Source organism: Syngnathus floridae, chromosome 4 (assembly GCF_059516105.1).
Source record: "Syngnathus floridae isolate MCC-2025c chromosome 4, RoL_Sflo_1.0, whole genome shotgun sequence".
Classification (NCBI taxonomy): Eukaryota; Metazoa; Chordata; class Actinopteri; order Syngnathiformes; family Syngnathidae; genus Syngnathus; species Syngnathus floridae.
The window spans coordinates 7,686,227-7,712,823 of NC_142416.1; the positions used below are offsets into that span (position 1 = coordinate 7,686,227).

The 26,597-nt window shown below is 38.2% G+C and overlaps 1 protein-coding gene across 4 annotated transcripts in view; it reads right to left on the minus strand.

The window, feature by feature from the left end:
- The window catches only part of LOC148398675 (potassium voltage-gated channel subfamily KQT member 5-like), a 91,179-nt gene that overhangs the window by 53,764 nt on the left and 10,818 nt on the right, over positions 1-26,597 (minus strand). Inside the window, exon 1 of one of the 4 annotated variants that reach the window (XM_088374711.1) lies at positions 7,721-7,983. The exons of the other annotated variants lie outside the window; for them this stretch is intronic. The gene's annotated coding sequence lies outside the window, so the exon portion shown is untranslated. Of the gene's footprint in view, positions 1-7,720; positions 7,984-26,597 lie in introns of those variants that run through there. 4 annotated transcript variants of the gene reach the window in all.

Sequence of the window (26,597 nt, forward strand, 5' to 3'; positions counted from 1 at the left end):
CGTATTTCATATCTTCACAGTTGGCGACTGTGGATATTTTGATTCACCATGAAAACCTTTCATTCATATCTCAATTGTTCTTGGCATCCAGGCACAGTGATCAGGGAACAGTGACATATGCAGTCAATGTTGATCAGAAAACAGCAACGTAAATAACATATTCACAAGATAGCATAGTGTGGCACTTCATTGAAGCACTAAAAGCTTTTGGCTGTGAGAATATCTGTGTCAGAGCCAGTTCAGTGCTCTCTTGCTGGCTCTAATAATCACTCACTCAAAGTTGACTCACTCTAAAAGTGCCTCTGACTTTGTGGGTACAGACAGGTGGGTGGGGAAAGCGGATAAGAAGACAAGTTATGCAAAAGAGATGAGTAAAATACGTGACACAAAAAGTTCAAGAATCTCTTTTAAGGTGAGAGAGAGAGGGAAACAGTGACAGAGTGAGAATTAAGAGGTGCAAGAGTTTGTGCATGGCCATAGTGCTGTTTCTCTTTCACCTCCCCCTCCTTATTTTCCGTCTGAGTAACACGGTCCTCTGGCGGTAAGCCTGAGACCATCGACGTGTTTCCATTTGGCTGTCTGGTTGTCTGCCATGCTGTTTATCAGACTGCCTGACTACAGATTGACACTATCTTCCTCATCTTCCATCCGAGCTTTCCATCATCAAGTCTCATCCAGTCATACTGTTTGGCTCTCTGACAGCATCTCAGTATAATCCAAGTAAGGAGAAAAGGCACCATCCCTACATAGGCTAGACTCGGAAAAAAACACTATACCAGGTATAACAGCGGCAGTATAGGAGATACAGTTCTTTATTTCACTGTTTAGTCGTTATTAAAACTTATGAATCCTGTTGAAACTTGCCACGTGGAGCCAACACACAAAACGCAGATGCGCAGACGCGCACACGCACACACACACACGCACACACACACACACACACACACACATACACATGCGTATACACACATACACACACACACACGCACACAAGCACACACTACTGACTTGGTGGAAAAAGTAAGGAATTGGAAAAGTTGCCATCCGTCTGGATTATGCTTTGGTTGATGGGTGAATGGGCAACTTGAAAAGCAACTCAAGGAAACACTTTGTACATACTATTGATATGTGGTTTTCGTCTCTACAAATAAATTTGTGATTTTCACGTGTGATTTCCGACTCCACAAATATATTTGTGACTTTGACGTGCTTTTCCAATGCATAAATAGTATACCGTAATTTCCGAACTATAAGCCGCTACTTTTTGCTCAAGTTTTGAACGCTGCGGGTTGTCGTCCGCTGCGGCTTGTCGTCCGCTGCGGCGTATCTATGGATTTTTCCTGATTTTTGTGACGACTTGATCACTTATACACTCGTAAGGAGGCTGTGGTTGTGCGGCATCGCTTTGCTGGGCGGAGGGATATGTGACACGGTCACTGGGGAGAACAGTGGTGTGTTGATCGCATGTCCATCCGTCAGGCAAATAGTGCCGTATAATTCACACAAAGAAGAGACAGAACGAGATTAAGACAGACATTACTGAAGAAAGAAAGCTTTTATACACAAACCCTCATTATGGAGGACAAAAGAAATGCATATGATGCCGCTTTTAAGTTAAAGGCAATCGATTTGGCTCTTAATGTAGGAACTATAGCTGCTCATACATGCACTGTAGCAGTTTCTTCCGGTCACTAGGGGGCACTGGGCTATTGTTGATGACATCTTGCTGCGTCTCCCTTTTCTTTCCTTATTTCCCAGTCATGTCTACTCTGGAGCTATACGTGTAGCTCGCTAGTTGAATGTAAAATTAGCATGAACAGACCCTCATCATGGAAAATGCTAGAAGAAATGCATAAAAGCAACAACGAAAGAGAGACTGAGAAAGTGTGCGGCGAAGTATATCTGAAGTATGTTTTTTTTAACCAGCCCTGTTAGTGTTGTGCTACCGTGTTGCTGCTTTTTTACCGTCACATCTCAGTGACTTTTACCGGTATGTTTTTTTTATCCAGCCCTATTGATGCTGTGTTACTTTCGTCTTGCTGTGGTATTACTGCCGCATCACAGGCAGTGTTTGGAAAGAAATGTTAAGGTATGTGATTAAAACTTTAAAAAGGCTTTTGGTGTACTGTCTTTCTTTGTGAAAAACCCGCGTGCACATGCAGCTTTTAGTACGGTGCGGCTTATTTTTGAAAAAAAAACAAAATTTTCCCCTAATTTTTGCTCGTGAGGCTTATAATCAGGTGAGGCTTATAGTCCAGAAATTACGGTATTCATGATATTCACATGTATGCTTTAAATCCAGAAATACATTCATGATTTTCATGAGTGTTTTTCGGATCCAAAAATATGTTTGTGAAAATCATACATATAGTACAAATATTACATTTATAATTTTGACACAAATTTTAGCCCATAATCTTCCTTTTTCACTAAACTTGTCCTCTAGAACAACCCCAAAACATTTTCATATACAGTTTCTCAGTGTGTCTTTCATTCTTGCTGGAGTCAGTTATTCATTCATTCATTCATTCATTCATTCATTCATTCATTCATTCATTCATTCATTCATTCATTCATTCATTCACTCTCATTCTTGCTGGAGTCAGTTATTCATTCATTCATTCATTCATTCATTCATTCATTCATTCATTCACTCTTTGCATGTGGTGAGTTTTGGCAAAAGATTAAATCATCCACTTTTCCCACTGAACTACACAAATAACTTTGTCTGAGGGTGGACTTGGACAGTTTTCAATGGTCCAATTTCTTTGGTCAGATACACCTATCGGTTGGTCTATTGGTTACGTGAAGCCTTGTCAGTAAAAATCCATTAAACCAATCAATAAACAAGGCTACATTAAAATGCTGTAGGGTTCTATGCATGCAAAAAAAAATTTCATGGCTTGTAGTCAGGAAAGTACAGACATACATATTTTACAGACATGTCGTGCCACATTACTCAACGCCCCACAAAGAAACTTGGATTCACTTAGAAAGTATGCATTATATGTATACTACTATTACTACGACTAGTAGTAGTACTACTACTACTTAGATCACTGTTGCACACTAACATTGGCGTATTCGTTGCCTATAGGCCTGTGCACCTAAATTATATTCAGTAAGGCTGTGATGGGCTTTTGCAGATAAGACTGGCCATAAATGAAATGAATGTTTTTGTGTCTGAGTGATAAACAATTTAATAATAATGAATGTAAATAGATATTTAATATTATTTCATTTAATTAATATTTTTTTATAGCTACAGTGATAAAATACAAACACATAGAGGCTATTATTTTTATTATATTTTGTGTCTGAGTGATAAACAATTTAATAATAACGAATGTAATTTAATATTTAATATTATTTAATTTAATTAATATTTCTTAATAGCTACAGTGATAAAATAAAATACAAACACATATAGGCTATCTTTAGATTTGTGCCACAAGAGAAAGCACAAGCGTCTTGATGTGCAAGCAGGGCAGCCCATGGCCCACCCATGGGGACTGGTGTGCATATCACATGCAATGCCAATCTCCAGCTATTCATTTCATCTCTGTGTAGGTTTGGGGCACTTAATGCTAATTCAAAACACAACTTCAGTAGCAGTGAACAGCGTGTTATAATTGTTTCTGACGGGGAACAGCTGTCTGCTCTTATTTGACTTCAGAGCACAGACGAGAGGGGGCCAAATGAAAGACAAAACAGTAAAAAAAAAGATCTCCCTGGTCAGGGTTGTTGAGGGTTTGACATGAACCATACTTTCACTCACAAACATGACAAAGGCGTATTTGCAAAATCCACAGGCCTGTCACGTTGAAAATGAAAAGTCAGCAACACATACTGTACTGTAAATACATACAGAAAAGAAGATGCAATAATGATCTCCACTTGAGGCTGATGTAGAGTTGGCATTTTTAAATTACTTCTGACTTCCAGGAGCACTAGCGAGTCGGTCGCACGCCGTGCTCACGAGTCATTTTGTTCACCTTGGAAATATTTGGGAGTTAAAAAAATGTTTAAAATCTTGATTTACAGTTCCCCAAATTTCTACACAATAGCCAAAATCCATATAATAGAGTGTAGAGGTCGAATTTTTTTTTTTTATTTGCTATTAAGCCATGCCATTACTAACCCCACACATGCTTCCCACCCTATTTCACTTTTAATATGCAATAATAATATTGAGCTGCTGAATATAAATATGCATACATAAATTGATGAACAGTATACGCTCTGCACCCCAGCAGCACACATGGACCAGGATGACAAAATGCCGGCTTAATAACTACGTTTTTCTTTTTATCTTTAAATGGCTTACCTGAACCAGATCCTGCATGTCATTGTCACCAGATGTGCCATCCTGGTCCAATACTGCTTGTAAATTGTTGTGCAAACTCAAAGGTAGTTGCCGACTATTATTTCTGCTTCTCACTGGCAGTTCCAAACAATTTTACCTGGGATGTCGAGGAGCTGGCAGGGTGTTCAATTGCTAGGATGGAGGTTATATAGATTAGGCAAGGGGGGATTTGGAGGGTGACGAGCGTTACTAGGAGCACGTTCTGAAATAAACTCCAAGCGTACACCACTTCACTCCACCTGGCCCCACTGGGGGGGGGTCAGCTTTACGCAGGTCTTCACTCCAATTGTTCGGAAACTCAGAGCATTGTTGAAATGTGCTGTTCAATTATTCAGAGTGCACCAAAAACAGAGTGTCGTGTGCGTTCGGTGATCATAATGGGTTCACGGTGTGCCAGTGCATCAAGCAGCCCAGATGGAAACAGTTCAAGCACCAGCTGCTGATGATTGGTTTAGAACATAGGCTGCGTTCAGAAATTAATGGAAAAGAAGTGCGCCCTGGCTCTCTGAACACACACACTCAAAGTAATGCACGGGCTTTGGTGAATTTCCACTTTTTTCAATGACCCCACTCCCAACACAAAAAATAATTCATTTAAAAAATTAACATTTTAACTTAAGAGGAATAAAAATAAAAATAAATACCACAAAATAGTGAGGTAAAACTGTAATAGATGAAGTTATGGTCATGAAAGCCCGCAATAGACCAACTCATAAGGGAACACTGTGTGTGTGTGTGTGTATGTGTGTGTGTGTGTGTGTGTGTGTGTGTGTGTGTGTGTGTGTGTGTGCGTGCGTGCGTGCGTGCGTGCGTGCGTGCGTGCGTGCGTGCGTGTGTGTGTGTGTGTGTGTGTGTGTGTGTGTTACTGGACACCTTTATCCAGATGTCAAGCAAATTGTCATAGGTTCTTCTTTGGCACATGTGCCTTCACACACAATTTCATAGAACACGTAACAAACCAACCAGCAATCTTGCTAATTAACCAGCAACACTGAACTTGTTGGGTAAATAAGAATAAAATAAAATAAAAAATAATAATTATTTATAAATTAATAAAGTTAATTATGTGCCTTATTGGCATAACATGAAATTATGTGAAAATGTGAAAAAATGATTTTGTGTTTGGTCGATCTTATGTTCAAAAATAAATTTCACTTCACTTCACTAATAATAATAATAATTCAAATGGGAAATGTGTTATAAATTCCAAAGTCAACCTGGCAAATATTTTTCTGGGTAGTGATAACTAACCATTTGGGGCAGCGTGGATAAGTGGCAGAGTGGTCATCTCCCAACCCAGATTTTTGAGACTGAATCCACTGTAAAACTGGGAAGTCAGTGTAAAATGCTTTGACGCCTTAACAGGTAGAAAAGCATGATACAATTGAAGGACCATTTACCTTTAGGGGAAAAGTCACTAGCTTTTAAAGCTGCTAAGTTCATAAGCTTTCTACTTTTCAAAACATCTTTGTCGAACTCACGGTCAGGTATTTCCAGTAAACGTTTTTATTTAATTTGCTCTCTGCTAAATCTGAAATACACCCGTCTGTTTGTGATGGCTTTGAACACAAGCATAAACAACCTATTAAATATCAACAGGAAAACAAATTACATCTGTTCAATGAGGCACTTCTACTTGAGTATTTAACCTGATATTGTGCAGCAAGACAAAACAAAATTGCTCTCTATTACCCAACCATGAATATTCAAATTAGACGCTGAAATTGTGTTGGAGAGATAGTTGAAAATGCCAGGAGCATGATGGTTCCTCCCTGAAAAAAAAGGCCAACTGATATATTAAATAGGAATTTCATGCATATTAGGAAACACGCATTCTAATTTTGATTTGTTGTAATCAATGATGATCTACAATCTAAATGCCGCTGAGGGCTTCATTAGCCTCAAGGATAAGATGTACCGTATTGGCCCGAATATAAGACGACCCTTATTATAATACGACCCTCTTTTTTAAGACAAGTTTGAAAAAACTTTTTGAACACCAAATTTAATTTTTATACAGAAAATAATTACAGTACATCTGAAACAAATTATTATAACAATATATTTGAGAGAAAAAGCATGTTATTTTGCCTCCTTCAAACCATGCAAAAACTGTCTATCACATCTTAATATCTGAACATTTAAATATGTAAACCAAAGTGCAATTACATTTGTAAATGAATGGCTTCTGGTTTTTGAAATGTAAATAAACCAATCTACTGTGATAGAACAACAAAATTGCAATAACTGCATTAACCATCAAAGTGAAGTCTAACTGTAATCTTGAAACAAATCTGATTAAGGAGAAACATTGCAATAAAATAATGCAAACTGCTACCGCTATTGTTGGGGAGCCTGAGGACTGTATAGGGCAGGGGTTGGGAACCTTTTTGGCGGACATAGCCATACATGCCCATTTTTTAAAAATAATTTCCCGTGAGAGCCATACCATTTAAAAAATAAAACGATAGGTTAGATACAATTAAATGCATGTATTTCAATTAAGACCAAAATTTTTTTGAGTGTACTAATGTATTATTTTTAATAACGTCGCCAAAAGGGCCATATTGGCTCGCGAGCCATAGGTTCCCGATACCTGGTATAGGGGGGTTGTGTGTATGTGTGTGTGTGTGTGTGTGTGTGTGCGTGTGCGTGTGCGTGTGTGTGTGCGTGTGTGTGTGCGTGTGTGTGTGTGTGTGTGGTGTGTGTGTGTGGTTCTGCAACAGACAGAAATACAGCCCGTAGGTCAACGCTCAACTTCTGACGTCAAACAACACTAGTAGACGGAACACATTACATTACTAACTGCGCATAACGGTTCTGCTATATTAAATGACCATAAATGAAATATTCTCGGCAACACACCAAACATTCTGCGTAGCGTCCTGTACTTTTGCGCTATATTCTGACTGTCTGCTGTATGCACACTTGCTCCATTTTTGCTCCTCTTATTTATTATGTTATTTATTTATTATTTATTCATCACTCTTATCTATTCATTGTTTGTGCCTTCTTGTTTTTATTTTTTGTTATTTACTTGTTTGTATATTGTGTACTATGTCTTGTTACCATGGGATAGTGGGAACGTAATTTTGATCTCTTTGTGTGTCTTGGCATGTGAAGAAATTGACAATAAAGCAGACTTTGACTTTGATAAGTCATCGAGACAACAACATACATTTGCTGGCAACCGTTAGTCGCCGTGCCGCTGCGTAACGGCTACTCGTACGATGCAAGGCAAACTTAAAGGAGCGCGCCGAAGCTAGCAATCAAACGGCACACGCACGAAAAAAAACGCGATCAGACAAATGGTACAGCAGTAGACAGTCGTAACAATGAAATGTATACACTCACTTTGTGTCAAAGACGCACACGATCACAGCAACATACTCAGTCGATATCAGCAACCTTTAATTTACCGCTGCGCACAAGCTCCAACAATCACGATCAGCTGAGGTAACTCATGCGAGACTTAAGGCGTGGTGACGTAACTTTCCAACATTTTAATATCAACATGGGAACCTTTCTAACAGCTATTTTTATTTTTCTTCTTTGTGACAGGGGTTCGCTTTGACCTGGGGAGTTAAGTTCAGCATTCGCTTTAAAGATATCTGGCGCCATCTAGCGTTGTGAATGGGTATAATGTCTACACCCCGAATGTAAGACGACCCAACTTTTTCAGTCTTAACTCAATGCAAAAAACACCATCTTATATTCAGGCCAACACGGTACTTATTTCATTTCGGAACTGATTGTACATAATAGATCACTCAGACCATAGACAATGTGTAGACATCAGGTGTCGTGTTAAGTGATACTGGTTTATTTCGTGTTCATGAGTCTGATAGCCAAGGGTTGGAAACTGTTCATGTGGTAGGAGGTTCTAGTTCAAATGGACCGTAGCTTACTGCCTGAAGCTTCGAACAGGCTGTGTCCAGGGTAAGTAAGGTAGGCTGTAAACCGACCGTCACAACTGAGGTTACTGGAGATGTACAAAAAGGAAGCTTCCAACTAATCACCTTTTCAGCAGCATGCAGAGAGCCCTGCAGTATTGCATTTAGCAACTTTGACAGATTTATTTTGTGACTTTTTTTTTTCCCCCAAAACTTAAAGCTTTAAGTGCTCCTTATGTTCCTATTTCCTGTGCGTTGTAGGCAAGAATGTGAGTTTGTGGTTGGTGCTTGTAAGGTCAGCAGACTTTAGAAATATAGAAAAAAAAGACGTACACTGTTGCCGAGTTTGGGGGCAATATTGATTTAATAGCGACATAACTTTATATATTTAATTTTAATGACTGGCTACAATTATGTTTGCTTTTTTAATGACAAGAACATTTATACAAGCAGAATTTCAATAAACTACTTGAAATGTTGGAGTGGCTCTCGACCAATTTTCCATTTTCTAACATGGAAAAGGAATTGTCCAGGCCTTATGTACAATATAGGGGACAAATAATCCCATGACATAAAAAATGGACATACAATTGTTGCATTCACACATGACACCAACAATGAATTCTCTGATCTGATCTGTGACTCGCCATCCCACAGAAATGCTGGATTAGGTGTTCATTAAAATTTCTTGCCTGTTGGAAGTATGATGTATCCGTTAAAATGATCTCTTATGTGTGTTTGTGTATGTATTTATGCATGTCTAACAGGTTGAGTGTACACTTGCATTACAGCCACACATGGGTCCGTTAACTCCAGTGAGCACTGCTGCATCGCTACATATGGCTTGATTTTGACTCACTTCACTCCATCCAAAGAAATTGGCTTCTGCTTTTATTACCGCTTGTACACTACACCTACATCCTTGACTGAGCTGCAGGGAGAACAAACAAAAACATAAGAAATACATTGCATAGTAAATGCGTACCCAAAAAGTATTATTAAGGTTTATTTTTCTTTCAACGGCCAAAGATGAAGCAGACAATTGCCTTCAGCTGCATAAGCAGCAAGGCCAACATCATTTGTAAGCATTGGAAAGAGCAATAAATAAACAACTCGTGAAGAAGTTGAGTGCACAGGCAGTAGGGATCACTGGTAAATTAAATCTTTCAAATGAAATTCCCCCTCAGGGAGACAACAGTACACACAGAACAATACCAGAATATGTCCAGCAGCGGTCCACAGCTCCATTTCAAGGTGCTTAGACACTCACCTATGCATTTATATAGACACAAAAGGAAGGGAAAAGTATGCCTGTTCACATTAGCGCAAATAAGATGCTCGTACGTTTAACAGATGCAGATGTTTCCTCCTAAATGTTCCAACTGAATGGTCTGGTATTATTTGTGCCTCTGCACATTTGAAGGAAATAACAATTGAGCTGTAATTCTGAAAACTGAAAAAGTGATTCTGGCACTTTATTGTATGCATTTGTGTATAAATGTGTAGTTCGCTTCAATACTTGGTCCAAGGATCATCCCACTCCATCAATGACAACATCACCTCAAGGACCGTTAGGCATCAAGGTTCGTCCTTGTTTTGAAAATCAATTTTTAATCCTCATACTACACACCAGATATTTTCTAGAGTGTTTTTTTTTTCAAAAGCGAATATCCTTTATTGTAAATCAGTTAGATCTGTGTGAATTTGCAAACTAATAAAAAACAGTTATGATCAACTAAATATTGTATTATAAAGAACAGCAGCACTATGGAGACCCTGCGATGCCAACATTAATGAAACACTGAAATGTAAAGAATTGTGCCCTCTGCAAGAAGTCACTAAGTACATATTGTACGATTTGACGGACTTTCCATTTCATTGCTTTAAAGAAAGACGACTGAGTTTGACAAATTAATGAAATTACATGTAATAGGAAGAAAACAAATCTTATTTCATCAGTTATTTGAAACATTGTATTTTCTGGACTATAAATCGCATTTTTTTTTATAGTTTGGCCGGGGGACTTATAATCAGGAGCGACTTATATGTGAAATTATTAACACATTATTACTTGATCATTAACACACTACTTACTTACTAGTATAGTTGATCACTTCACATGTTGTTTTCCCTTTATACTGCATGAGGGAGCACGAGGACTGTGGAATAATTGGAACCGCAACTGACAATGAGTCTGATGTACTTCCGGAGTCAGCAGTGGTGTTGTTTATAAGTGACACGGAGGACAAAGATTTCGATGGATTTAATCATTTGGAGTGACACGGACGGTTCGATAAACTTTTTATTTATGTTAGTTATTTAATTTATAGTTTACGTATACATAGTCATATAGGCCTGTGAAATAATTGGAAGTGCAACTGAGGATGAGTCCGACATCAGCGCTGCATGTACTTCCGGAGTCAGCAGCAGCGTTTTATTTTAGTGATACAGAGGACGAAAATTTTGAAGGATTTAATGATTTGGAGTGACACGGATGTTTTGATAAACGTGTTGTTCATGTTATAGTTATTTGAATAACCGTTAATGTTAAGCCAGCCACGTTCTCAGTTCCTCGTTTGTGTTTATGTAATGTTAGCATACCATATTGTTAAGCCTGTTATTGCCTATTCATGTCTATTCTTGGTGTTGGATTTTGTCAAGTAAACGTTCCCCCAACAATGCGACTTGTACTCCTGTGTGACTTATACATGTTTTTTTTCTTCTTTATTATGCATTTTATGGCTGGTGTGACTTATACTCCTGAGCGACTTAGAGTCGGGAAAATACGGTAATTTTTGCAGGAATTGACTGCAATGACTAGTGTATGTCTAGAGTATGCTCTTCAATACATGATTTGTAAGAAATTATCTCAGCATCCATTTTATCTCTCATGGTCTTCTTCTACTACTACTACTACTACTACTACTACTACTACTACTACTACTACTACTACTACTACTACTACTACTACTTCAGGGTCGCAGGGGGTGCTGGAGTCTATCTCAGCTGACTTAGGGTGAAAGGCAGACTACACCTTGAACTGGTCGCCAGCCAGCCACAGAGCACATATAGAGACGAACCAGTCACACATGCACACGCACACCATCAATGTCAGGCGAGCGTACCACTAACCCATCAGTGACTGACAACTAATAATAGTAATAATAATAACAATATTAAGAAGAACAAGAAGAATCAATTATGTCACAATAATAATCTTAATTAATGCAGAGTTCTTTTTTTCAGAAGAGTTAATTTTTCTTAAATTAGTATTCTTTCTTTCCAATGAAAATTCTCGAGCTGCACTTGATACTATTGACTTTTTAATTACATCCATCCAATTACATCCTTGGTGTTCTCCTCAATGTAATGTTTCAACAAGTAGTCAAACAATCAGTGAAAACAAGGTAGGACAAAGAGTAATAGCACATATTGTTTGTAATCATAGGTAGCATAATTATGCAGATTTGGAAATATTTGACCGCTTGTGAATCAGTGCTTCTCGTTTATTTTCTGTAACACAAAAGAGTTAAAGTGCCTCAATGTGCCTGAAATTCAAATGAATAATTAAAATTTTTAGATTACATTTAAACTGTCAAAGAATTTCATGCAGATTTTTTGTCTCATTATATATGTATCTCTGGCCACCTTTCTTCAGTTAAATATATTTTCCCATGATGTCTCGAGTTTTGAAATTCACTTGTTTGATGCCGCAACATTAGTCATGTGGGATACTGACTACTTCGGTATCGATCCGAACAGGACCAATATTGTCGATGCCGATACTTAACAATAATTAAGTTAGATGCATCTATTTACCAATTAATGTTTTTGTGGCATTTGCCTTTTTCTTAATAAACTGTTCAAAGCTAGGACATAATTACAACAAAGATTACTGGTTAATAAAAAAAAATCTACCTTTTCCCCACACCTTATCAATGTCTGGATTTTGCACAAAGTGAGGGATAAGCAGAGAACACATTATTTTTTTACAGGTATTGTACTGAGAGGCTGAGTGCGCTCCCCATCAATGAGTTACTGAATTCGCCAGTGTTGTTGTTGTTGTGACTAACAAGACTACTGTAAACTGTATCTAGTTTGTCTTTCAGCAACCATAATAAACAACCACAAACTTTGGAAAAAAATCATCCTTAAAAAATTTGAGTTGTATTCTTGCTTTTACAGTTCCCAATTGTCCTGCCAGGCTCTCTGGTGCACCGTGTCCCCAGTCAGAGCGAACAGACCGTGCTCCATCACTCCTATTTTGTAACATTATGTAGTCACAAAGAATAAACTTCAGCCAATGATATAAGTTTCAATTGCACTTCATTTATAGCAGTGGCATTTACTTTATCTTTATGTCCAATTCTCAATAGTGCGCTAATAACATACCAGCACAAACATGCCCACCAAGATTGGCAGCAGAGAGCAGTTTGCCCCTGATTGCCCCCGCTTGCAAAAAGCCACAAATGGCATGGTATATGAATGTTGGCTGAGTACTTTTTACAGGGTCGTTACTTTTGTTTAAAATGCATAAAAATGATTAAAATAATAAACGTGGAAAGAAAAGCAGCTGTCAAGGTTTCTGTCTCCGCCAATCTTTTGAAGCATTACACCCACTTGCAATTAGCACTATGTCAACCTAGTACGACATGACGTGCCATTGGGTAGATTAGAACAGCCCGGAGACCTGAATGCAATGCTTGCCAGCCAAAAGCGAGAAAGGAATGCTGCAGGCTGCCATTTAACAATATGAAAGAAGGTTCCATTCATGTCAGCAACATGAGTGACAATGAGGAGAGTGAAACTCAACAGTAATATTGTGGACTCGACACCGGACAAGCCAGAGTGTCAACTAGCGATGACCACTCGTGCCAAAAATGGCAACTGTTGCTCCTAGCTAATGTGTTTTTATTATAATAGATATTCTTGTATTTGAAGGATTCATAATTCAACATATTACACCATCCAGAACATTTTTTTTTTCAATTGCGTGTAAATAAACGTTCACTTGTGAATTATAATATTTTACCTATAGTCCTGTACAGTCGTGTGTATATACATATAAAAAGAAACATTCAAAACCTTAACCTATAAGATCTAATTCCATGATCTATTTCTTTTGGTTAGGTAATACAATAGATGTGTTCATGGGGAAAATGCTGACATCTTTTGTTTTTATATTTTAATATCCCTTGACTGACTGAATATCCTAAAACTCCACTTAAAGTATCAACCTTGGGTGCAAAAAGGTGAGTCTTTATGCAAGGAGCATTTCGTTATCTGTATCAAGCAAGGTAACATGCATGAAAAGATCAACCAGTGGGAGTCCTACCTGAACTGCCCAGGTGAAACCATGAACGGCCTCAATTTTTTAATTTATTTTTTTGCTTTTACTCAAGTAATTATTTGAATGACTACTTTTGTTATTTTTATACAGAATGTCAGAATGTCAATACTTTTCTTATCTCTGCAGAGGAGGCAGAAGATCCTTGTGCCCTGGACGCAGCCTGTTTGACCCTCTCCCCGCAAGCTACGGTCCATTTAGACCACAACTTCCTGCCACCTAAACAGCTTCTTCTCCACGGCTATCAGACCCATGAGCACTAAAGAAATCACTTTTATATTAAAATCTCACAACTACACCTGATGTTGATAGCACATATATTTTAATTTGATTTATTTCATTTTTACTCATTTCATTTTTACTAAGACTGTGCATGCTTTATGTTGCACCAGCCGACCAAAAAAAAGAATCCTCGGTGTGAATGTACCTTTGACTGACAGCGGCAATAAAATGGATTCTGTTTCTAAGAAATGCTCATTAGAAGTGTTCATTTGCATTATATGACTTCATATGAGAGCCCTTACCTAATGAAATAATGGCAACAAATTGAAACATGATATTTAAAAAGGTCTCTGGTCCTGAAAATACTTGAATAAAATCGAATGTGGTGTACATTGTTTCTACTTTCAAAACTCATGACAATCAAATGATTCACAAAAATGGATTTTTTTTGGAGGGGAGGCACACTGAACAGTGAATACTTACTAGAGTCTAAAGTTTAAATAATAGAAACTAATGCCTCAACAAATGCATCATGATGACGTATGAAGGTGATATGTTCTTGCCTGTCCAAAGGTTCTGGATAGGACCTTAACTATCAAGTGCAGCCACTATTGTTACCATTGGAAGAGTTTTATGTACAAAAAAAAAACACTGCACAAATAATTATAGTCATTGTACCTTTGCAATAAAAAAGGGAGGAGGGCTGTCTAAAAGTGACACCCTTATTGTTTACCTTAGTAAATATTTACAGATCTTTACAATTTGCACAATTTACAATGGCATGAGTCTTCTGTTTCCATGCTGAGTGACAAATTGTGTGACTATATTTTTTCTTATCAAAAGATGTTGCCTTCTTAGAGGCAATATTTTGTATTCCTCTATACAAGGGGTTTTCAACTGGTTTTATCCAAGGGACCACCATTATAACCAAGAAGCAACTCGGGGACCACTGCTTTGGTGTAATATGATTTTATTTTGCACCGAAGGAGGATAGACCTATACAGGCTTATTCATTTGCATCTATATGTTATATATATCTTAGGAGTCCCAGCTACATTTAACATAATTCGGATGGGTAAATAATTTTCAAAATAAGATGGAAAATAAATCAAGTCTCAATAAAAAAAATAAATTTTATTTTTTAAAATGTTATAATTATTTTCTATTTCCAATTTCGCGTACCACCTGCAATACCGCCACAGACCACTAGGTAACCTAACTCAAAATGAGCTAGAAAATAAATAAAGTCTAAATAATAAATACATTTTATTTTATAAAATGCTACAATTATTTTCCATTTCCAATTTCGCGTACTACCGTATACCGTCACAGACCACTAGAACGCTGCGGACCACCGGTTGACAATCCCTGCTCTATACTCAAGTGAGATGCAATTTTTGCAAAACTTAATAGCTGATTGAAACACCAACATACCAAAATAACCCAAATATTAATGCCGGGATCCCTTTGAGGGTTTATGCTATTTAGTTGGCACATCTACCCATTATTTGTTGTAACGTAATTATGCAAAATATAAACACAAACTACACCAACTCAAATGGAGCAATAATGTCTCATCATTGGGTAATTTGTTCTTCCTCACAGAGCAAGCTTATGAGGGCGGAGTGACGGTCTGTAACGAGAGCAACTGGATGAAAAAAAACAAGCTTCCTTCGCTTTCACTTTGCATCATGGACCCCGTCCACCACATTGCTTAAAACAATAAGAAAATAAATAAATAAATAAATAAATAAATAAATAAATAAATAAATAAATAAATAAAGCTTTTGGTACACAAATGCTCTTGGACATAATCGAATTTGGTGCATAATTTCACATTTTCAGTACACCATGTGCATACACCCCTGCTTAAAGATACGTATCTGAACAGGGTTGAGGTCAGGGGACAATAGAGGTCACACAAAGTTTTTTCCCTGTACAATCCGTTCGCCCGCCCGCTAGCCCATCTATCCATCCATCCATCCATCCATCCATCCATCCATCCATCCATCCATCCATCCATCCATCCATCCATCCATCCATCCATCCATCCATCCATCCATTTTCTTAACAGCTTTTCCTCACAAGTGTCGCGGGCATGCGAGAGCAGTGGTTCTTAACCTGGGTTCGATTGAACCCCAGGGGTTCGGTGAGTCGGCTTCAGGGGTTCGGCAGAGCTGTTATGTCATTGCCCCGCCCCGCCGTCCTCGGATGGCCGAACACATCGGTAGCACCTCCCCATTCCTTCCGCGGATGGCCGAACACACCGGTAGCACCCACCCCCCCTCGTCCGCGGATGGCCGAACACACCGGTAGCACCACCCCCCCGTCAGCGGATGGCCGAACACATCTTCACTGGTCACACTGGATGAAATCTCAGTACAGTGATGCAATTTTTGCAACTTTGTTGCAACACTGACTTTTCCCAACCGTTTTTGTTATAGTTAACAATGTTGATTCCTGGAGACTCCTGTGAAAGCAGATATAGGCTGCCATACTCCAAATGAATCAAAATTGTGCTGAGACACCTCTACTTATTTCAACTATAATGTATTTTAGGTAAAGCAGTACTTACAGCATGTGTCAAAACATGAGCTGGAATAAAACGTATCATGGAAAATCCACTTTTTTTGCATTTATATTAATATTATTGTGTACTTGGAGTCTCCAAGATTGTAGAGAAGTGTAATCTATCCCTCCAGGTGCTGCAGAGATATTTTTATGATCTGTTTGGGGGCTATTTTTTACTTTGTTCAGTTTTCTCCGTTTTCTATTACGTATGTTTATTTAATACATCACATCCGTTGGAGCAGGACTACCAAACAAGGTAATGGGTGTGGCCAAACGGTTTCGCAAATCCGCCATCTTTATTACTCGGAGAAACTTTTGTAGTCCAAACAACTCAAGGAGGCCGAAGTGGAGAGATCAAAATGTTCCGTCAAGCCACACAACTCACTGCACCGACCGCAACATCAGAACCTCAAAGAAGTGCCTGGTCAAATGTCATTTGTTCTCACATCTGTGGGCAAAGTCCTGCTTGTTCAAGGACGAGTGTTTCAGAAATCTTTTGTCAGTACAGAGAAGAATTCGCCGAAAGACTTTATTTTGTTGATGGTTAAGTTCTATGGAAACGACAGACACAGTAAAGCGGTAAACTTGACATGACACAAAACTAATAAACTGTATTTCACTTTCATTTTATTACGTGTCTATGATGGACTCGTTTTCATGGCATTGGTGTCAGTCTTTCTGCTGATTTTAGAGCCGTGTGCTCTGTTTTCATTTCTTGTGGGTCTATTTTGAGTAGTTGTATCAGAAGAATAGCATCAAAGATGCTGTATTATTCTTGTGGAACACAATGTGTTAAATGCATTTGTCAGCTTCTCACTAATGCTAGCATTAGCTTACCGGTTAACTTGACTGCAGTGCTTGTTTACAAGACGTGTTCATAAATATTGTGAGGAGATTTATTTTGTTATGTGTTATGTATGTATGTAAGTCTTCTGCCATTGACATCTTTATATCAATCAAAAGGTTTGCGGCGCAAGTAAACGCTACCTCTGTAAAAAACTACAAGTATGTCCAACCGGAAAGAGAGGCGCACATCTTGCTGCCTGGAAGGAGCGGGGTGTGAAGTATATCTTTTGCATTTAAAGAGACCACACTAAAAAGGCTTTCTCTGCGCCGCACCTCAGATCAAGTAGAAAAGAGGGACCTGTGATGTAATCAAAACGAGGAATTCAGACAAAAGCATCGCTGTGCCACTTTATGTGGACCACAACTTAATGAGTAAAACGAAAACGGAAGAATTTATAAACGTGATACGTAATGATTAAAGGTGTACTGTACAACAATTTTGCTCTTATGTTCTTCTACAGTGGCTGTTTTGGTCTTCTGCTGGTACATGGTGCACATACAAAGATGTCTGTGTGTCTATTTTAAGGACATCCATCCTAAAGCATGAAGCACTATGTCTTTATTCCTCCCTCTCCCCCTCCACATCAAATTACACTGTTACACAGTGTAATTATGCTTCCGATTAAGGCTTTGAAAGATGAGGATACAATATACATGCTTAGCCTGCTTCAATCGCTTAAATTCTCTCTGTGATTGTGACAATATTACTTTGTCAAAAAAGACCTACAGGTGAAAATGTATGCCTACCGTACAGTATAAATTTGCAACATTGGATAATACACTATGTATTGCTATCTATCATCAAAGGACTACATACTACATGAGACAAAATGAGAAATCGGCTTTGTTTTTGTGACCAGTGCTTGTCTGTTGCAAGTCACATTTAAAATATCCGCAAAGATGGACTGGTCTAGGATTTAGTATTTTCACAGATGCACATACCTTAGCATGCGGCCATGACTTGACATTATCTTTCGAAGATGAAGCTATTTTGGCAAGGGAGGTTACTTGCTATCATTTGGGTGGTCATATCACCAAAGCAACATGGAGTAAATGGAGAAAGATGTGCAAGGAAGGCATTTGCTCAAAAATGTGCAAATCAATAATCTTGTTGAATCATTTTAACAAGTGCTACTCAAGGATAACGCCATGTAGGATCATGACTTCAAAATTTTGTTTGCATTTAAAGTGGTTTAATTATTGGTGAGAGGGTGATTTGTAGTAGTTTTCTGTTATTCTTTTTACTGTTTTACATTTGTTGTACAGTTAAATAAAACAATCATTATTTTCTATGTGCATCTTTTTCGTTTTGTTTTAATCATGTACTTCACATGTTAATCAAATGGTGACGTACTCTCTAGTTACCTTAGTTTTCAATACAAATGCTTTAAAACTGTCAATTAAAACAGAGAAAATCTTGTGATAAAAGAAAAAAAAACATTTGGAGTGGGCAGCATAGTTCATACAAGCTTTTCAAGCAGGCTGTGTGAAGCAGAGGCACAACTGGTGCAGGAGATCCCTAAATTTTGAATTGCTGTATTGAGTTAGCTTTATATTTAAGTTGACTGTTTGTGTACTGCATTTTTTAAACATTGCCTAATTGGTTTGCTGATGTGCTTGACTTTTTTTCTTTTGAATTTCTTTTATCAAGCACACCACCAATAAAAATATGGATTTCAAATATTCTCTTCTTGTTTTATTCAACTAATTAGGCATGCACTACTATTTAAGTAATGTCCTGGAACTGTAATTATTTCTTTGGGCATTTTTATCAGATATTAGATTAAAATATTGTATTCATTGATGCATTCATCTTCCAAATTGCTTTTTCTCAAGAGGGTGGCAAGCACGCTGGAGCCTATTCCAGCAGTCTTTGGGTGGTAGGTAGATGTCGACCGATATAGCAATTGGCCGATATATTTTAGTTTTAAAATATACTTTCTAATACTAGATTGGAAATGTGTATAGAATATTGGAATTACAGGCATAATTGAAGATAGTGAAATGTTTCTATATTTCCTCTGTTTAGTAATTGCTTCCTGGATGCAAAACAACAAAAATCAAATCTAGAATGGCAGCATTTCACTGAGCTAACACCAGGGAAAGCCAATTGCAGCATCTGCAATGGACTGGTGAACTTGAGAGCGGAAAAAGGTAAAATGAAAATCACGACCAATGTGTGGAGTCACTCACCTGAGGTGCCATTACCTTCAAACTTACAAGAATGCACAGAAAGAAAAGGAAGGACCAGCCAAACTTTGCAGCACTGCTATTATTTAATATGTACAAATATGTTGGATTTTTTTATATTTATTTTTTTCTAGTTTAATATTTATTCATAACGTATTTCTTTCACTTAAATCTATAGTTTACACCTATATTCTAACAAACTTAAAAAAATATGGCATGGAAATAATTGACTTTTTTATATTTCATGTTTTATATAGTTCATATTGAATACACAATTTATTGATTTGTGTGTTCAATAAATGATAAGTTCAGAAATGTTGTGTATGCACTTGTTATTATTAGAGTGACATTTTAGCATGCAAATAAAGCACAAAACTTCAAGATCTCGGCCAGCCAATCTCAGAACACACATGAGGGGTGTCCCAATTCACAGGCTGTGTCCTCAGAAGGCTGTTTTTCGGCTGGTTTTCAGGCTACATGAAGTCATTTCCGGAGCAACCCGACGGCACGTCACGTGACACACGAATGCAGATTTGAAACTGGCCTTCGTTTCTCTGGCGATGGGTTTATCTTTTTCTTTGGTTTCTCACTTTTCTCTTCATGGTATATGGTGGTATAGTATAGGTTGTACTGTAGTTATTTAGATTGTGTGTCTGGCAGTGAAACCTTGGTTGTAATCGGGACGGGACTAGATAAGCAGAATTGATTCCTCCCGCTTCCCTTTTCACTAAATCATGCCAGACAAATGAGAAATGAATCTGTAATAAGTGTGTTGTTTTATGTACTTGCCAAAATAAATATATCAAATCAAAAATCGAACGTTAAGAAGAGAGTAGGAGAGCGTAGAAGACTAGAGAGGCAAAATGAAGGCTGCGAAGGTCACAATTTCATAGTCTTTACTCACGGCCCATCGCCATAGAAACCAGGCCAGATTCGAGGGCTGGTTATTTGAAGGCTGCGTGAATTTGGACTCCAGCAGTGCTGTCTTTTCGCGCCAGAAATGACGTCACGTTATCACCATATCGTGCACTGACGGATGCTGCCTAATTAATTTGTACAGAGATAGTCCGCCTGTTAAAATTCGCCACAGCTTATGCGATCCACGGAGATAGCGCTTCCACGGCTGCGAAGGACCCAGCCTTCGAACCGGCCTTGGAGGACATAGTCTGCAAATTTGGACACAGCTGCGGACAAGCAACCATTCACACTTGCGGACAATTTAGTCAATCAGCCTACCGTGCTTGTTTTTGGAATGTGGAAGGGAACCGAGGAGAATATGCAAAGTCCACACACAAAGGCCCGAGCCAGAATCAAAGCCTGCATCTCGAAATTATGACGCTGACGGGGATGGCTGATGGTGTGGTTGTACACTCACTTGTCTTGTGTGCAGACACCATGAGTTTGATTCCCGCATATGATGGTGTGCGTGCATGCGCGTGCATGTGCGTGTTATTAAAAAAAACTAATGCCGCCTGCGATTATATAGATTAATTAATTACAAATCCTGCAATTGATTTTTTTTTTGCTTGCCTGACAGCACTAATATTAATATCAGATGGATATGACACCTGTGCCAACGATGACGTTGAAGCTCGTACAGGCAACAAGTGCTGTCGCGTTTGGGCGTCACAGAAAACCAAATACTCAGAAATGCATTTTCTGTCTTGATAGCACACACCTCGGTTGAGAAATGAGCAAGGTATGACTAATTTTCAAAGCATTGAAACTGTTTATTTATTTACATTTTAGTCTGTGTTCTATACAAATATCTATTTTACGAACACACAAATTGACAATAATTTCATACAATTTTAAGAAAAAATGCTACACCAGCCATTGTTCTTTTTGTGGAAATTTCGTATCCAAAGTACTAGTGGTTTTGGTACTTGGTATCGGTATTGGTGACTAAAGAGTTATCATTTATTATTATTTATTTTTAAGGCAAGATATTATTGTTTCATATGTTCATTTCAAGGAATAAAGAAGAGATTCGAGATTTAAATATTCAAATTGAGGACACAAAATGAGATTATTTTCATGTATTTTTTCAAGAGAACTTAATTTTTGTTTTTGACACATTAGATATGGAGTTGGTTTGGTCAATGCCATTTTCATTTTCATAATCCCTGAAATGCTTCAAAATCTAGCATTCAGCATCTGGTCCCATTCCTCAGGTGTTATAATGTGGCATGCGCAACTTTGCGATTTTGAACATTTATGAATCATTATCAAATTGCCACTTGTCACATTTCCATTTCTATAATTCAATGCATCGGCACACCACTAATGTATGCCTCCCGCTGCCTCAGCAGGGCAAATGGCATCATCACGGAATGCTCTTTTCCTGCTGTTCCTTTGTTCTGTTTGTTGCCCTCTGGCAGGTGCTACAGTTGCATAAAAGCCCACACAAATCGCCACAAAAACAGTTTATTTGCCAGAGCTGCTTTTAAAGTCACACATGCAATGATTTTGCACCCCATCATTGTGCACTAACACAATATGTTGCAAACATTGGTGCCAAGTGATGCATGAGGTCCTAATATTGTTGCAATGTGCTGCTAGTTTCTTCATCGTATTGCCACAATATTGTATTGTTGGAGTTGATCAGTTGTTATTCAATTTGTGTCTTTCTATGCACTGCACTATGAAACGAATAGCTTTTCTAATATTGACATATACAGTATAAGGACAATAAAGGCATTCTAGATTTAATTATATATATAATATAACCAACTCTATGGAATTTTACTGTGCACTCTGATGTACGTACACTAAACTTCAATTTATTGATTTATGGTCAGCACCGGACAGATGAGAACGACTGAGTTACGCTGGTGCCATCCCGGCAGCCAGGGCCAGGCACAGGAAAATCTGCCCGTACCGAGCCGATCCTCACACGCTGAGGTGCTGTGGAAGGCACCGGTGTGGCTGGGACAGCCCACAGCCCAGACCGTGGCCACACATAAAAAAAAAAAAAATCCTCATTCCGCTTTGACCCCCTGGCATTCACTTTTTTTTACGTCAATGAACATTTCTGTACATGCACCAGAATTAGCCAAAGGGCTACTTTTCATCTGTAGTCCTTGAGGCAAGGCGTGTGAAATGTCTTGCCCAAGGATACAACAGCAAGTGGCTCAGACAGAGCTGGGTTCGAACCGCCGGTTTCTGAACGACAGCTGGCACAAATAAAGAAATAATAATTACCTTTGTCATTCCTTGACAATACGCACAAGAAATGTGCAGGCAGAGGGGATGGATGGATGGATGGATGGATGGATGGATGGATGGATGGATGGATGGATGGATGGATGGATGGATGGATGGATGGATGGATGGATGGATGGATGGATGGATGGACGGACGGACGGACGGACGGACGGACGGACGGACGGACATACGGACGGATGGACGGACGGACGGTCGGACGGACGGATGAGCACTGGTGGATGTATGAAGTGTGGACATATGGATGGATAGATGGATCTAACTATGAGTCGACTGTTGAGTGGGCTTTAAGTGTGTCTGAGTGTTTATACATGTGCCTGTGCCCGGGGGGAGCGTGGGCTTGTGCGCTGCTAAGAGTGTGACAATTTATGAGTGGAGAAATGGTCAAGGTTGTTTGCCCTTCCAGTTCTTTCCATTCACTTTAAAAGTGTACATACTTTGCAATTAGCAGCCCAACAAATGCTTCTCTCCTGTACGACTGCTGCACACATTTTTCCAACAATGATTAAAAAACACTTGTGGCCAATCATTTAGAAGCCATTTTTCAACAATGATTCATAAACACTTGTGCCCAATCATTTAGAAATCTAGGACAAGATTTCCTATACCCATTTTTTTAAGTTTAGGTTGTATATATATAGGTATATTTATCATTTATATGCATGCATTGAAATGCTGGCATAGGTTTGAAACCTCTGATGTCAAAATTTGCTCAATTGGATATTTTTTCCGCAAACTGTGGTTTTGGCCACTGCCCACGTGTGTATGTTATTTTCACAAAATGACCAAATTAAAAAGGTAAAAATTGCTGGCTGTCTTTGACAGTGCAATGTTAAAGGTTCAATAATGATGACATTTTCTGAAGAGTGATGCTTTAGCCAGTAAAGTTTCTCTCAATGCCTGCGATATGTATCATACATGATCTATTTGATTCATATGTGATTGGCTTGCAACCGATCCATGGTGTACCTCACCTTTGGCCCATAGTTACTTAAGATATGCTCCTGATTCATAATCGGGGAAAGTACGTATAATTTTCAAATTCTAACATTTGTCCACATCTTTGTTTGTCATCCTGCTCATCCTTGTCACAGAAACTTGTCTTCCCCAGGTGATGTAAGATGAGAGGTGGGCTCCATTGGCTGGTCTGATTAATTTGTTAAAGTATGCTCAAAGCCTTGTAGCACCCCATTTGTACCGCAGCATATTCTTACCACCCAGCATAGCTTCAATTCAAAGTTGTTTTGGAACCATATGATAGCAAACTATCCACATTACTTTTGTCTCTCCTAATAATGATGAACAGCTTCCGAGCACTTAGCACAATTACCTAAGTACTGTTCATTTTGACATGGACACATAACCAGCTACTCACAGAAAAGATATAGCTGCACCTATAATTCATACTCCTGTTTCTATTGCTAGTACATTTCCAGTGAATAATGAGATTTATAACACTCTCTGTTGGACAGACTATTAGATTTGCTGTTGCATTGAATTTTGTGCAGACTGCAATATTCGAAAGTGAGCGAATAAAGTCAGCGAGCTCACACACTTTAAAAGCCTCTAGGCTTAATGCAATCCAATATATTGACAACTGTTAAATGGTACATTACACAGTTCCAAGGGAAATGATTGCAAGTGTGGGGTTGTTCCATAAGGACGCCAAACAAAAAGGCTTAAATAGCAGATAGACATGCCATGGTTCTGTAACTGGAGAACAGTAATGATGACCAATGACAATTTGCCTTTTTTATCAAATGCATCAAGCGCAATAAGTGTCTAACCAAGTACAGTATGAAGACAACATTTTGTGCAAGATATCCCTTGTTAACAAAGACATCAGCACATCAGCAACCTCTGTAGAAACCTGAATCAATTCTCATCATTTGAATTAGGTGTGTTACAGCAAGGACAGGTGGAAAACAGGCAGCAACCATGGGATAAAGAGTTTTTATTGTAGATTATTGTTCTACATTTAATTGTTCTTCCTTTCATGTATGTCACTGGCAAAGATAGGTGAGCATAAAAATATTTGTATTTACTAAATAATAATCATCAATGTGGAGAAAATACATAGTTTAAAGCTGCATCACTAGGTTCCAAGTCATACTGGTTGGGAATCACTTCCTTAGACGACCAACAGTTCAAGGCACCTCATTCACTACTTGCCGTGTGGGCTTTGTTGTTATAGGGCACAGGTGTCAAACTCAAGGCTCGGGGGCCAGATACGGCCCGCCACATCACAAAATGTGCATCAAATTCTTGTGTCATTACTAGAATTGCAAATTGTCTTCACTTTAGATTATATATATATATATATATATATATATATATGTTAGTTTGTTTTGTAGCTTTTACTGTATATAATATGAGGTGCTCATACATTTATTTGGGTTGACAGTCATAATGGCCCTCCGAAAGAAGCTATGACTACAATGCGGCCCCTCGAAAAAAATGGGTTTGATGGCCCTGTTATAGGGGCAACAGTGACTATGTGTGACAGCATGTAGCATTCATTGAATTACAGTGGGTAGGGGCATATTATGATGTAATTTCATTCGTGAATGGCTGATAGATGTTCAGCTGGTTGAGATTAGGAGGAGTAAACAGCAGCTGTTCACTGGAGTGAAAGTTGTTCTGTCATGGAAGGTCATAAGTCTGTCGTCACGGGGGAAAATAGAGACTCCAGCTCAGGACCGGATGCAGCTGATTCATTGAGAGAAATAGGATTCCCTGACCTGAATAGATTAATTAGTAGTGTCATTACAAAAAGGGCTTTATTTTTGTGCACAGTGCAAAGTGTCAACTAAATATGTGGCTGTTGTTTTTGGGACGCTATGGGCGGGAAAGCAGCCAACTTGATACACCGCATGTCAAAGCGGAGAGTTTCATTCTCTTCAAATGACGTGTGCAAGGCACACTGATAGTCCTCGACATTATGGAAGAAGAAACTGATTTGCTCGCCTCCACGGGCTTTGTGAGGATAAGCAGCTCAGATAATGGATGGATATATATATGTGTATATATATGTATATATATATATATATACATATATATATATATGTATACATATATATACATATATATATATGTATACATATATATGTACATACATGTATATATATATATATATATATATATATATATATATATATATATATATATATATATATATATATATATATATATATATATATATATATAAAAGTGTTTTTAAAATTCGTTTGAAGGCCCATTTTTATTCGACTGTTACTATTCTGCCACTCTATTTCCTGTAATTTGTGTTTCAATTTACTGTTTTCATGTTTTTTGTGGTTTCATGGTTGTTCATCATTAGCTACACATTTGTTATTCTATGATGAATAAAGTTGTGGTTAGCAAACAATTGTTGTCAGCGCGTCAATGGACATAATAGTTTGCCAATGAACCTTCACTTCACTTGGTCGCAGTTAATATCAAGCTATTAAAATGAGCAGCAACCAAGGATACTCGAGTCATTAGCATTGAACTAATTTTGGACTCGTTTGATAGCATCCGAAGCGACGCATTGCGTCAATGGTGCCTTTCGCGGGTATCACAATTTTATACCAAGTATTTTTGTTCATTTTCCACCTCTGTTAAAACTAGCAGTAATCAGGATCTAGTCAAATTTTTAGCTTTCAGCTGACTGGACTTGTCTTGATAACTTTGATAACAATGTCTAAGTCATCACAGCCACAGGCGGATTTTTTTTTTTTTTTTAATTTCTGGAACACCACATGTTCCAGTTTTAACAAAGTCACGATCAGAGGGCTACGTAATAAATTACAAGCAATCCGAAACACTTCCCACCCCTCGTCACCCTCTGTATCTTTGCCTCAGATGATGGGATGACTTTTAAAATATATAATGACGATATTAATAGTAATGTATTCAATTAATTGATTTTTGTAAT